Source organism: Ambystoma mexicanum, chromosome 5q, assembly GCF_040938575.1.
Source record: "Ambystoma mexicanum isolate Mex_15411 chromosome 5q, UKY_AmexF1_1, whole genome shotgun sequence".
Taxonomy (NCBI): domain Eukaryota; kingdom Metazoa; phylum Chordata; class Amphibia; order Caudata; family Ambystomatidae; genus Ambystoma; species Ambystoma mexicanum.
This window is the reverse complement of record NC_090933.1, coordinates 492537269-492548757: the sequence shown is the minus strand read 5'-3', so window position 1 is coordinate 492548757 and position 11489 is coordinate 492537269.

Sequence of the window (11489 nt, the reverse complement as noted above, 5' to 3'; positions counted from 1 at the left end):
TCCTGTGTGAGCCCACTTAGTGGGCCCCTCAGGGTATCAGTGGCAGAGCCCATACCCAGTGGCTATACTGTGTTACTTGGAAGAGGGCGCAGCATGGCCATCGGCAACACCTGAGTCCAAGTTGCCACTGGGCATGGTCACATTCCACGCCTATTGGCAAACCAAGTGGCTTAGGTGATGCCCCGGGAAACTTCACCACTGGGTATTGCCAGAGACCATGACTAGTAAGCATGTTGCGTGGCTCAAAGATGCCTCGGGCATGACCAAAACCTTTGCCAACCGGAAAGGGGCCTTGGAGGCTCGGGGGTACCTGAGGCATGTAGTTAAAGCGACATGACACTTTCCAAAGGGAAACTAGACATCGTTTCCTGTAAAATGGGACCTCTCACAATTGCCTGCTTGATTATCAACGTGTGTTTGGCGCACTCGTAGCCCTTACACTGAACTGGTTTAAACCGGAAAAATCTGGAATAGCAGATCAAGCAAACAAGAGATATTCAGTTTAAAAAAAAATACTCATAGATGGACTGTAGATCTCTAGAGTAACTCCAAGACACACTCGCCCACACAGACACCATCACTAACAATACGCTGTGTGGAACATATGTATTTGCCTACAATGCACACAGAATAGCATGGACCACAATATGCAGAAAGAACAAGTGTGCAATGAACGTATGGACCAGTGTGCAATGAACGTATGGACCGGACGCCTAGTTTAATGTCAGAATATGATTGATCCCAATAGGCCTAGACAGGACCCTCAACCAATATGCGTATCAAATATAATCATGCACGTGTGCACCAAAACAATAATGCAGGCAAGCAACACTTACGACATGCAATACACACATACGTGATGGTCAGAATCAAATGTACACGTAACATGAATACACACACATTTTACAATCAAACAGCCAATCCGCTTTATTGGGATTAAATCATCAATAAAAGCATAGAAGCAACATTAGATAGTGATTTTTCAGAAAGCACAATACAAACAAATATTGTGTACAAAACGATCCCAAGTGCACAAAAATGCAAAGCAGCACATTTCATATGGTTGGCTCATATACATGACACAACAACATTAATACATTTTAGGGAATTAGTAAACCTTAAGTAAATATATAATTTAGTGCACATCCTAAACATTCTCATACAATTCGGCCCGTAGCCACTTAATTATAACCAAAGACTGCATTTAAAACTTCAACACGTTACTCGGCAAATTTGGAGTAACAAACAACTCTATTTTGACAACAAAAGAACAGTTGTAATGGATGCTGCGGATGTGAAAAAAATTAGAGGGTGATGCACCTTTCTGATTCCGTTGGCATTCAATGCTCTGCCAAACCAGGGCCTTCTTACATGCCAATATAACAGGCACAACAAGAAAAAAAATAACTACAGTCGTCTATATTTGGGCAAAATCCGCAATTTCTCCCTCCCTGCCTCCCTCCAGTTTTACATTTAGCTATGAAACTGTCCAACAGGAAAACATTTAATCAATAATTTATTGTAATAATAGTTTATTATTGTAATTCTAAGTCTTGATCTGTCGCAACAGATGCCTTATGTAACCAGTACTCCTCTATGAGGGTCGGGCCCTGCTTTTTTCCATCATATCTTGAATAACCAGCCCACCAAAGGAATCTTTAAGAATGACGATGGTCGGGACAGTCGCAGGCGCGTCCCTACGCAGAAAAGCAGGAAAGTTCTGCTTTTCCAGAATTGATTTCACGTGTTTGAACCAGCACCAAGTGGTCCCTCCATAGGACTCACTCAAGTCCCACATTACGCCCCTGTAGAGCGCCATTTTTTATGATACTATTTATTCTGAACCTCAACGACGCCATTCTCAAATGTGCTTTGGATCAAATCGAGTGTACAGTTACCTCTAAATGCAGTGATGGTGATGGGGTGCTCGTGGGAGGGATAACAGGATCTTCGGGAAACCATTCTCATCAGCTTGCATGGTGTTGGGACAGGCACGCATATCTCCAAATGACAGCGCCTTAGAGGGTGTCTGCTCTATGGCTCAGTATCGGGGAAGGCTGCAGGGCCTCCCAAACCTCTTCCAAAGGGAAAGATGCCTCCGGCTCCCTGGTTTTTGCTGAGTTTGCTTTTCCAAACAAGGGGTAACTATGAGCATGTTTTAGAGAATCTGATCCTGAAGTAGTCAAATAGATCTACATGTTGAGACATATTCCCACAGAATTTCAGATTGACCTGTGTCCTGATCTTGTGTCAGGGGAGTCCATCACTGCAGTCTAAGCATTGTTAAGGGTTATGACATGCTCAATAACTTCATTTGCTTCTTGATGCCTCGTGGTTTTTAGAAATGTGTGCGGCATCAACCGCATACAGGAGGATTCCCAAGCGTTAGTTGCCTATTCTCTGGGCATCCGCATCCAGGCTGGATAGCTTCCATGCCAAATCGTCTATATACAATAGGATTAACAGTGGGGCCAAGACACAACCTTAGCCGACCCAGTTGGGGGGCAGTAGTTTCGCCCCCCGCCCATTTCTCTCCACCGTCAAGTTGTTGCTATATAACTCAAGGATTGGCCTTAAAATGGAATGCGGAACACCCATCTCATTTTGAAGCCTCGAAAGTGATCATCTTTTTACAGTGTCAAACACAGTTCTAAAATCTAAAGATACAATATAAATTGCTTCTTTACGCCGAATAACAACATTTTGGAAGTTCATAGAGAGAATGACCAAGTGAGAGACTGTGCCACTCTCCTCACATAAAACAGCCTGAAACTTGGAGATGTCACCATGTTTTTCCATCCAATCTTCCAAGCAGTGTCGCAGAACATTACAATACACTTTTATTAAATCACTGATGTGAGAGATAGGGTTTTTTTCTGGAAATTCTAATTCTCCCTTTTTTGAAACTGGAATGATTCCAGCTTTCTTCCAACTAGGACACCATCTGCAACGCTGATAACATTAAAGTAACACATTAAAAAAGGAGTCCAGGCTTCTGTATCATTTTATTGGGATCTTAGCCTAGCCACGGCCCTTCCTTGGCCTTTGTACTTCTAAGGCCTGCTTCACTCTCAGAAAACTAACTTTGAGGGTTCTCTGAGAAGAGTTACTACCTTCAAAAGAGGCAGTAGGAGACAGAGAAAACTTTACAAGCTGCTATAACGTGTCGGCCACTCTGTCTCCGATATGTCTGATGCCAATTACCTACTCTGTCTAATAAATGAGCAATATGTGCCTACCTTCCTAAATGTCTCATGGTCTTTGCTAGCATTGGCATCCTGGAGTCATTCCCAGTTCTTCAGTCCAAACTCCCCTTTCTTTCTATTCACCAGACTCTTCCATGGTGCCCTACGTTTCATAATATTATTACCCACACTGTCCCTATTGCATCTGAGTCCTTGAAACAAAATGTCTTTGAGTACTTACATTCTCCATCCACCTTGACCTAGTGGTCTTTGCCAGGGGCTTTATCTCTGAAAGGATTAATGGCTTAATTAATCTAACATATACAACTTGAATCTGAGCCCTGATTCTTGTCTCGATACTTGCTGTTTTGACAGTTTCTGTAATATGGATGACAACATTATATTTTAGAGGGAGACAACTATTTAAGCTTAGATTCGGCCACATGATCCTATGGCAAGACCCTGTAATAGGAGCATTCATTACATTTGGAATTAATGCTGGCACCAATTACCAACAGGAAGAACACAGGCAACATACAGCCATACCTAACGTTTGAATGGATGCAAACACTGATCTCTGGGCTGGAGTAGTCAATACACATGAACAGCCATACACACAAAATGCGATACACACAACACCTGCTTTCATTATTAGGTAGCTTACATCAAAGCTACAGTTAAAGCAAGTTTTGTGAAGTAGTGTTGTAGTGTGAGTTAAGGTTCAATTCCTAGTGTGATAGACTGTAGTTGTGCTAGGGAAATTCTTTATTTGTACTGAGTATTTATACTTTAAGGTTGGCCTCCATAAGCATTGTGCACTTCACCTTTTATTTGAAGCATTGTTATCGTTATTATGTAAAACCTTAAAATCAATGATTTTACAAGTTATAAAGGCAACCATAAACCCACCCCTACTACGTATTGGCCATGATGTCAGAAAAGACATTACAATTGCCCTTATTTATATTCACTTGAAAATCATGCGCTGCCTCTCACACTTTTCGATCATAAGGTTTTGCATCTTTGCCCCAAGAGCCCATCACTAAAGGTGGTAACTAGAGGACACTTTGGAGAAAGGCTCCTCTGATAAACAAGGGGGCAATGAAACAGGCTTTGGTTAGTGGCCACTGTGGAAAATGATCATTGCCCTATATACATGGGTGCAGCGCCACAGGCTGTTACTAGAGGTCGCTGTCTGACATCATGGGCAATACTTAGTAGCAGTGAGTTATGGTTGCCTTTATAACTTGTAAACATCAGTGATTTTAAGGTTTAACATTATAACCATAACATTGCTTTGAATAAAAAGTTGAGGTACACCTTCAGAATCACTGTATGCGGTTATGTTGGGGGAGGGGTGTTCTACTTACTTGTGCTGGGCTTAAGCAAAGTGAACACACAGGACCAGGTTTCCAAGAGCAGCTAGGGGAAATGTAATTACATGAAGGACTCTCGGTTATACAAAATGCTTTACCAAGCAGGTCCAGAGGCATGCTGGCATTGCCAGAATGGTCATGCTAAATATTCTTCCTTACCAGAACTCCCTGAACATCAGCGAGATGGGCAGCGACCGAACGAACGAATTAACGAACGAACGAACGAACGAACGAACGAACGAACGAACGAACGAACAAACAAACAAACAAACAAACAAACAAACAAACAAACGAACGAATGCAGAGACACAGTGAACACTTCAGCCTACTCCCAAGATGGAGGAAGCAATAGGAAAACAGAGTAACTTGTAAAGATCTTTGGGGAAATCGTTAAAGCCCACTACAAGTTAACCTAAAGGATCCAGTGTTAATGGGCACACAGTCATCTCCTCCAGTCTAGAGATAATGGCTAGCCAGTATTTCTGAATAACAGGACATTCGCGAAAAAAATGACCCGTCAGCAAATTCCTAAGAAATGTGTCCAGCACCCTCATAGTGACTGTGAGGGGCATTAGAGCTGGATCGAAACCCAATCTGGCCATTTTTGGCAGCAGTGATGTGTGCTCTACGTAGGATCTTAAGCCAAATCAGATTATATCTTGCACTAAGGGAGACCTGCTGCATGTCTACACAGATCTAGGTTCTCCACCCTGCTAGTTTTAGCCCTGTGGGCCCCACAGCTGCAATATGGAAAATATCTTCCTGTAGCCACTGGTTTTAACAATGTTCTTCAGCCTAGCGGTATCTGAAGACTTAGCAGGGTGGCAATCACTCCACAATCTAAAGGCATCCCGAATCTTGTAGTATTGAAGAACTTTAGGGAAGAGACCACCGGGAATTTCAGGAAAACAGTTCCCATGCAACAAACAACCATTCCAGATATAAATCTCCAAGTTCTGTCACTTCCAGCTTCTTCGGACCCACCAGTAACAGGAGGGGCCAAGCTCCTTCATGCCCACAACCCTAGCTCTGTAGTGTTTGGAAGTGGAAGATTCAGGCGCTGATAGATCTTCCCGCAAGACAGCACTGTGCATCTCAGAAGATCACACTTGCAAATCTCATCAACATTTCCGGGCATAGGAACAGAAGAAGTGTAGCATGGCTGGACAGACGCGCAATCTACTGCGGCCTGGAGCAATACTGAATCTGATGCATCCCAATAAGTAGCAAACTGAATCAGTGCCACAAGGAAATGCAGCCCCATTTCAGGAGTGCCCACCCCTCCTTGATGAAAGGCTTTAAATATGATGCCCCATTCAATCCTATTTGCCTTTGGATGCCAATCTAAATATAAAGGAAAGTGACGAAGCACCTCCCCAGCCATACAGGAATTCTCTGAAAATAATAAAGTAGCTTAAAGTAACTTAAAGTAGCTTGGCCAGAAAGATCGTACCATAGACATAAGGGGAATGTCACGGTGTGCAGATGGCCGATGTTGTGTACCTGCGTTCCGAGGTGATTCTGTGATGGCGCACAGACGGCCTGCCATATGGGGGGGGGCAGTCTGGAGCCTGGAATCAGACATGTTGTGCATCAATGCTAATTATCTTGAACATGAAGGCAGCAGTATCCTCCTGTGCTGGACATTAGTAGAAACTCTTTGAGCAGAGATTGGTGCTAGTGGGATTTAATGAGAAGTTGGCTTGGATTTACAGACCTCTATACTTTCAACCTGCTAAATTTAGAGTGTTGGACCGACTTCAAAGGCCTCCATGCATTGGCCAAATGAAGAATGATGAACCACGGAAAATCAGGAATCTTTGAAGGTTACGGAAGTGCAAACATTTTGGGAGGGCCTGAAGTCCATTGCTCCAGAAGGGGACTGGCTACTGTGCTTTTCTCTCTTTAAGTTTTGAAGTTCAGACAGGACCCTGCTCACATTTAGGAAAAAGTGGGATTTGATTGTCCATGTTGATGGAGTTTCTTATCATTTTTGACTTTCTTCTTTCTCCCCCAGCCTATCCAATTGAATTTGTACAGAACTTAGAAACCAGGTGAGGTATTTCTATGCATGTTAAATGACAGCCTTTTTTTCTGGGCTCCGTTTCCTCATATGATATACATAGCGGGTGGTAACTGATTCATGCACGCAAATATGCACCTGAGCAATAGATGCTTGAATAGGGCATCAATGTTCTGTTAAAGATTATGTTTCAGACGCAATATCTGAAACACTTGTGTAACCATTTCCTCACACCAGGACAGCGAAATACAAGAACAGCAGCAGGTCATAAACCCTAAAGTAAATCATAATCTATGGAAAGAGAATAATTATGTAAACCGTAAACATAGAAGAAAGACTTGCTAGTCTTTGCCCACAAGCCCGAGCCATAGAAACAACAGCATGTCCCTCTTAGTACAACAAAACCAAATGCATACAAATAATAGTTTGATAAGAACGCGTTTTGCATTATTTCTTTAACCATACTGCAGAGCACAATCCAAGCAAAGAACACAAATGCACACTCAGATCTGTTTTTATATGTAGTGTTTGTTACAGCAGTTTTCCACAATTATAGTTTGTGCAGACTAGTAACCATCACCCAGTATATTATTTGTATGTATGAAATATTTCTTAACTGTCACCATGGAAATTCATTTGGAGAGAAATGCACAGTTGGCGTTCATTCTTTAGGTTTTGTAAACGGCACACTAGATTCTCACGAGTGCTGTTGTTGACTGCAGTACCTCAAAGATGAAGAAAAAAACAACACGATTACGTCAGAACTATAACCCTCGTGTGCACGCTTATTTTCTGAAAATGTGTTGGCAAATGCCAACATTTCAAATCCGGACCCCCGCACCTCACAAAAAAATATGAATGGTGAATTTCAGAGACTTATTACTTACCAGGTAGGATTTTTGAATCCATTGTAAACAGCAGCCCGTGAGGGTTGAACAGAAGAGGAACCGCATCTGGATGGGCTGTGTGTAAGCCTGCGCGGTTTCTACTTCATCAACAGCAGCGATTGGACATAGCACATTTGCATATCTGAAACACACACAAAATATGCTCAAAACGAATTCTTAATATTCAGGTCACAAAAAATACCCGAAGACACCATTGTTCCTATTTTGTGGTTTCTGGGAGTGAAATGACTCCAAACAATCAAAATAATGTTTGGACCTATTGGAGGCTGGCTGATGTATGTGTTGAGATTTCATTTCTTTGCAAAGTTTGAACCCCATGTGCTCAGTTTCAGTGACAGCTGAGCATGGAAGCATATTGCATCAACTCAATGCAGTATTTCTTTTTTAAATTTAGCACAAGAACGACTGACCTGTAATTTTTAGGTGTGCTTTTGCAAAACGTGCTTTTTGAGGAAACTGGGGTCGGTTCACAGGTAGGAGGAATTTTACTATTTTTGGGAGCAAGTTACCATCTGAAAAGTTCTCTTAAAAGAGAGCGTGAGAAGTGATTTGGGATTGTCCGCTTGTTTAGGCAGTGACCTTGTCTCATTTCTGATTATCCACTTGTCATTAGCACCCAGCACTCGTGCGGTAGCCAATCAGATTGCTCAGATCATGGGATGGAATCAAGAGTATACAACTGTATTCTGAGTAAGCCAACAGATGCTTGTGCTCAAATTTCCCCCATGCTGCCACTCCTTGCTCACGTGCCGGGCCCCTTACTTCCTCACAATCCACCCCAAACCCCTCTCTTACCTAGAATAACAGTTCCAGAAGAAAGAATATGTAGGACGCATTTGAACTTTTCATTTCTTCTCTTTGTCTATTTACACAAGCTTTATGAACACTTTGTTTTGTTATACACCAATCAAATGTGTTTTCTATAATCCACCAATGGACATCCAGATACAAAGTTCCAGGTCTGTTTTGGATTAAGTGTTATGACCAATTGCAAGAAACCCCTGATTGTTGATTTTATGGTATTGTAATGACTATTATTAAATTGCAATTTGAATTCTTTTTTTCAATTCTGTGAATTCTTTATTTTTTTCAGAAACCCTATTTTATTAAGTTAGTGGCAGGGACACGTAGACCCATACTTGGAATCTTTAACTCAAGAGACTCGATAGTATGACTGAAAACAGCCCAAATGGACGGGTCTATTCAGTGAATCACATTTTTTCCTTTGAGAATAATACAGAGGTACACTCTTGTGTTGATATGTGAGGGTGGAAAAGGCCATTAACAGAACTAAGCCATCCGGGGTGCTGAAGTTCCACTTGCAATGTAGAAACTCAGATGTGGAGACCCCGCAAATAGTAGGCTAAAGCTGGGCACTGTTGGACTTTAGTGTAGAGTTGTGAATTGAATTTGCTGTGCCTGTTGGTTCTTAACAAATAATTAAGCTTTTAATGCACACGTCTCGTTAAAGGAATGACGCATAACAAGACTATACTCATTCTGATTGTAAACCTCCACCAATCTGAGTAAGTTTGTAACATCACCACAACAAAGCACCAGCGCATTTTCAATATAGCTAATCCAGCAAGATACCCCCTTTGTACTGCAGGACCTCCTATGTACTAATACATACATACTCAACCCAATTTTAATTTCAGTTTTCAATTTCAACAGAAATAGACACAACTACTGAAAGTGTTTCACAGCACCAGAGATATCCAAAAAGGTGTAGAAGGTGAGAGGAAGGCTTGCAGAGGCGAAAGAGATCGACAAGCACGTATGTAGTGAAGTTTGTGAGGTTTGTTGTGCTTTAGGGTTGTGGTTGTGTTTGGTTAGAGTTTGAGAGGTGTATGTAGAGGGGTGAATTATATCCAAATGTGGCACTGGCCCACCTTCAAAACTTGTCTAGATGCAAAGCCAGCTAGCAGTCACAATTCTATCTAAATGTGGCATTGATAATATTCCCAATGCAGTCTAGATGTGGCAATGGCTAATATTCGCTATTCTGTCTAAATATGTCACTGGCCGACATTCAGAATCCTGTCTATATGTGGCACATTTTAATGTTCACATTTCTAAGTGTGGCACTTGCTAGCTTGCTAGTGGGATGCAGTGTTTATAAAGGAAATGCATTAAAGTTCATCTCATGTTGGATGGACGTGGAGAAGACAGTAACTTTGAAGTCTACCAAAATATCGCTCTCTGAGACAGGCTGATCATGGATGTGCTGCAGCATGTGCTTCAGTTCATGGACATAAGATGGTCGTCTGTTTGCAAATGGTAAAGCAAAGTCAACATTGAGTGAGGCCCATGCACAAAGACTGCTCACAATGCAAGATAATCATGGAATCCCACCTGTGTGGATTTTTGAAAACATATTGTCGAAACTGATATAATATTGTTTCGTCTTCATTGTATATGTTGGCCTATGCCCAGTCGCTTTGCGAGGAAGTCCGTATTGCAAGGTTGTGACCTTAAGTTAATCAAGCCTCCATTTTAGGTTAGACCGCCATTTTGGTTTGTCGTGCAAAGCCACCCTGTGGCCTTAAATGGCCGACCTGTGTCCTCTTGTTTTCACTTTAACCTCTTTAACCTCTGTAGGCGAGTTAATGTCCAACCTGCCTGCAGGCTATATGTTAGGGTCATGTAGACCTTGTCCTTTCTTGACCTAGGGATCAGGGGATTACTTGAATCGGCGATGTTAACCTACAAGTATACAAGAACAATAATGCTATTTAAACATGACATGCAAAACATCTGTTTGACCTGCATTGAAGCAAATGTGTAAAGAGTGTAAAGTCACATCCAGAGAATAATAGTACTTGTTAGTAAATGTATTAAGAAGTAAACCACATGCCCGAAATATGTAAATTAGGAATGAACCTGGCGCGAACCCTAGCCCAGTACATGATTAACTCGTAGGAGGCTGGACATCGTTACGAAGAAACTGTACAAATATGCTGATGTCCAGCTAGCAATTCCTGTTCACTGCTCACATTGAACCTGCTGGTGGTCTCTGTGAAGTACTGACGGCCAAATAGCTATTTGTGTACTTTGTTTTGTAAACTGTTCAGTGTTGCAATAAATATTCTGGGAATCTTTACAAGCCCGTGTTGCTGTATTTCTCTTTGAATGGTGTAAAAGCCTTGATATTGTATTTTCTGATTTCACAATATGTGATGGGATTTTGGGATATGGGTTCCGCAAATAGGAATATTCTTCCTGTGTAATTAGGTTCCTGCTCAGCCCTGATAGGACAATGTCCTAACATTTTCTGGGATCGCCCACATTGGATTAGTTAGCAACATTTAATACATTATCTTCTATTTCTTTTTCTATGTCTCTAAGAGTACAGTAACTTTAACAGTGTTGTATTCTGTGGACTGGGCAGGCTCTGCGATATTAAAATGGAGTTTTGTTCCTTTTAGAAGGAACTGTGCATTATGGTTTTTCAATAACTGTCTCTTAAATTGAGCTTCAGGAGACATCAATTAGCAAACTTCATTGTAGACGAGAAATAATCTGAATTCTTAGCACGCTGCTGTACCCGCCACTTTTCCAGATAAGCAGCTAAAATGACACCCACATTTTGTTCACCTTCCTCTCATTGACTCTGGCCTGCACTAAAATGTTTTAATCTTGTACATTCAAAATGATGTGCTTTTGCATTAAAGGAAAATAGAAACATGACATTTCACATCCAAATAACAAGGTCATTGAAATATTCCCATAACCTATTGTAAATGTTCAGACCCGTCGAGTCCCCAGGTTACTCCTCCCATACTTCCACTAATGCTCCCCTCTTTGTCATGTGTTATCGTAAGAATTCTGATCAGTTTCCACCATTATTTGAACTTTGTAAGAAAAATCAAGATGCCTTTTTTGTTACTGTTCTAGGATTTGGTGGTTGTGAGTACCGTATAGGCCTTTTATGTTATGATAAAGGATATTTATATCGCGTACAATCACCATGCTTCAGAAATAACACTACTCGTGC